The sequence below is a fragment of the Pipistrellus kuhlii genome, unplaced genomic scaffold, assembly GCF_014108245.1.
Source record: "Pipistrellus kuhlii isolate mPipKuh1 unplaced genomic scaffold, mPipKuh1.p scaffold_m20_p_2, whole genome shotgun sequence".
In the NCBI taxonomy this organism is placed as follows: Eukaryota; Metazoa; Chordata; class Mammalia; order Chiroptera; family Vespertilionidae; genus Pipistrellus; species Pipistrellus kuhlii.
The window spans coordinates 27,883,798-27,887,959 of record NW_023425515.1 but is presented as its reverse complement, the minus strand read 5'-3'; positions in this window follow the sequence as shown (position 1 = coordinate 27,887,959).

Genomic DNA, 4,162 nt, shown 5'->3' with positions numbered 1-4,162 from the left:
GAATGCAGTTACCAAGATAAAATGTCTCCAATACACACAAGGATTGGATGGCAGAGTGAGAATTTCATGGTAACAGCATGAAAATATACATCCCACATGCATGAGTACAGCCCTTCAAGCTGGTGGGGGCAGTGTTATGGTTTGGGGCATGTTTTCCTGCCCCATGATTTGAGCCCTTTAATTCGTGTGGAACAATGTCTGAATAGCACAACATACCTAAGTATCGTTGCTGATCAAGTTTATCCTATCATGTTGATAGCGTATCCCAAAGGGGATGGCTTCTTCCAACAAGACAATGCACCATGCCATGGTGCTTGTATTGTGCAGGAGTGGTTTCAAGAACATGAGAGAATTTACCTTGCTTAGGTGGCCCCCACAATCACCATATCTCAATCCAATTGAGCATTTGTGGGATGAAATTAGAAGAGCCATCAGGCAGCTGGTTCCACAACCACCAAATCTCACAGAACTGGACAGTGCTCTTCATCAGGCATGGTGTCTACTAAGAGCTTTGGACTTTTCAGAGTTTCTAATCTTCCTCACATCACCTTTCAACATCTCATGGAATCAATGCCAAGAAGAATCGCCACAGTACTGAAGGCAAAAGGTGGCCCAACGAAGTACTGATGGGGTGGTCATAAAATATATATATATATATACACTCACACACATCGTATTTTCCGGGGTATAAGACGACCACCCCTAATTTTACAGTTAAAACATAAGTTTAGGTCTATATTCGCTGTATAAGACTACCCCCCACTTCAAAGAAAAGACTTACTTTGCCGTCAAGATCTGCAGGTAATTTTTGTGCAATTTTGGTCTTTTGCCCCTGATTTTTGGTTGACTTTTTTTTTTTTTGTTTCAAAAGTCGTCTTATACCCTGGAAAATATGGTGTGTATATATATATATATATATATATATATATATATATATATATATATATATATATATTGTGTGTGTGTGTGTGTGTGTGTGTGTGTGTGTTGAGTGGCCAGATTATTATGCATTCAATTATCATGGCCACTTAGTGTATATATTGTATATATTGTATATTTTGTATATATTGTATATATTGTATATATTGTATATATTGTACATATTGCTTCCGTACACAGCCAAACCAGGGATCAAACCCAAATCTAGTATATTCACTGACTGGGAATTGAATCTGCAACCTTTTTGATAAGCCAGAAGATGCTCTAACCAACCAAGCCATTCAGCCAGGGAAACACATTATCCTAACCTGAGGATTTTTTTTTTAGAGAGAGTATGAAGGGGGAAGACACAGAGAGAGAGAAAGACATCAATCTGAGAGAGACACATGGATTGGTTACCTTTCACATGCGCCCCATCCAGGCCAGGAATTGAACCCACAACCGAGGGAGCTGCAAAGTAGCAACCCTGTGTGAGTGTATTTCCATCCACGTTGACCAGGCTAGTATCCAGATCAGCAATGCCTTCTGGGAGCTCTACCACCTGGATCATAACATCCAGCCTGATGACCAGATGCCAAGCGACATGACCACTGGGGAGTGGGATGGGAGATAATTCTTCAACAACTTCTTCAGTGAGAGAGGCTGGCAATCGTGTGCCTACGTCAGTGTTTGTAGACTTAGAACCTACAGTCATTGATGAAGTTTGCACTGGTACCTATTGACAGCTTTTCCAATCTGAGCAGCTCATCACAGGTGAGGAAGATGATGCCAATACCTATGCCAATGGATGCTACACTATTGGCAAGGAAATCATCAAACTCATCTTGGACTGAATTCAGAAACTAACCAGTGCACAGGTCTTCAGGCTTACTGGCTTTCCACACCTTGGGTTCATCTCCCTGCTGATGGAACATTTCTCTGTCAATTATGGCAAGAAATCCAAGCTAGAGTTCTCCATCTACCCAGCTCCACAGGTTTCCACAGCTATAGTTGAGCCCTACAACTCCATCCTCACCACCCACACTACCTGGAGCTCTGATTGTGCCTTAATGGTTGACAATGAGGCCATCTATTGCATCCGTCATAGAAACCTTGAGATTGAGCATCCTATCTATACTAACCTGAATAGGTTCATCAGCTAAATTATGTTTTCCATCATTTTATGGAGCCCTGAATGTTGACCCCACTCTGCTGAGATCTGACTACAGGTGGCATCTGGGACAGACTAAGTTGTGTGGCTTTCGGACAAGGAACACTTTTCTCTCTCATGCCTGAATAGTGCAGAAGCCTTCACACAGCCAAATCTTGTTCTGTTTGGGCCCAAAGAACTCTGCTGAACTCACCCTGATGACTCTCTGAAATCCTACCCGGCCACAAAGGTTTGTGAGCACTCAACAGGTGGTAGCTAGACCCTGGCACAGAATATCATTCTGGTGAACATCACTTTCCCCTACCCATTGAGAATCTACCTCATTGCAACTGGAGTAACACCAGATGCTCTTTCAACGTCTGAGCCTAAACAATGGACACAGACAATAAGTGATGGGAGTAGGGTGATGTATGGGGGGCAGGCAGGAATGTGTGGGGATATGTCAATGGGGAAAAATATGTAAAACTTTCAACAATAAAGATTTTTAAATTTTTTAAATTTTATATAATAAATCTATTCAGATTATTACAGGTGTTCCTCTTTTTTAATCCCCCCCCCTCCGTAGCTCCCCTCCACCTGGTTCCCCACCTCACCCCATTTTCTTACCCCGCCTCACTGTCTTCATCGATAAATATAAGATTTTTGTTCAGTTTCTTTTCATACCCCTCAGACCTCCTTCCCCCTAAGAATTGTCAGTCCACTCCATTTCTATGTCCCTGATTCTATTATATTCACCAGTCCATTCTGTTCTTCAGATTTTTTTATTCACTTGATTTTTAGATTCACTTGTTGGTAGGTATGTATTTGATGTCTTTTTGTTGTTCATAGTTTTTACATTAACCTTTTTCTTCTTCTTCTTAAAGAATACCCTTCAGTATTTCATTTAATCCTAGTTTGGTGGTGATGAACTCCTTTAGCTTTTTCTTGTCTGTGAAGCTCTTTATCTGACCTTCAATTCTGAATGATAGCTTTGCTGGGTAGAGTAATCTTGGTTGTAGATTCTTGCTGTTCATCACTTTGAATATTTCATGCCACTCCCTTCTGGTCTGCATAATTTCTGTTGAGAAATCAGCTGACAGTCGTATGGGTACTCCCTTGTAGGTAACCAACTGTTTTTCTCTTGCTGCTTTCAAGATTCTCTTTGTCTTTTGCCCTTGGCATTTTGATTATGATGTGTCTTGGAGTGGTCCTCTTTGTATTCCTTTTGTTTGGGGTTCTGTGTGTTTCCTGGACTTGTAAGTCTATTTCTTTCACCAGGTAGGGAAAGTTTTCTGTCATTATTTCTTTCAATAGGTCTTCGATATCCTGTTCTCTCTTTTCTTTTGGCACCCCAAAAATCCAGATGTTGGTACTCTTAAAGCTGTCCCAGAAGCTCCTTACACTATCCACACACTTTTGGATTCTTCTTTCTTTTTGCCTCTCTGGTTGTGTGTTTTTTGTTTCCTCATATTCCAGATCTTTGGTTTGACTCTTGGGGTACGTTGATCTACAATTGAGTTTCTATATATTTTTTATTTCAGACAGTGTATGTTTAATTTCTGACTTTTCCTTTCCCATTTTTTTTTTTTTTTTTTTGTATTCTCATTAAGGTCCTTGAAGGTCTCTTCAAGTTTCTCAGTTGTTTTTAGAAGACTCTTGAGTAACCTTATAAATGTGATTCTGAACTCTGTGTCATCAAGTAGTTTACTTTCCTCTATCTCTCCCATTTGTGACATACTTCTGCATCTCCACATTTTGGTTGCCTTCCTGTGTTGATTGAGTGGCTTTGTGTGGTAAGTGACCTATAGGGGCCAGTAGCTCAGCTTCCCCAATCACCTGAGGTGGTTGTTCTTGGAAAACCCATTTGTGGGATGAGTGCAAAGTCTTGGTGTAGTTAAGCCTTGATTGCTGTTGGTGCACTGGGAGGAATTGACCTCCAGGCTAACTGGCTGTGAGGACCCACTGTGTCTATAATGGAAGAACTATTGTGCTGGAGACACGCTTATGATGCAGGCCTTGTTTCAGTGGGGCTTTGGTGCTCACTGAGTTTGTCTCCCAAATGTGTCACTTATTTTGTTGTTATTTTTTTTTTAT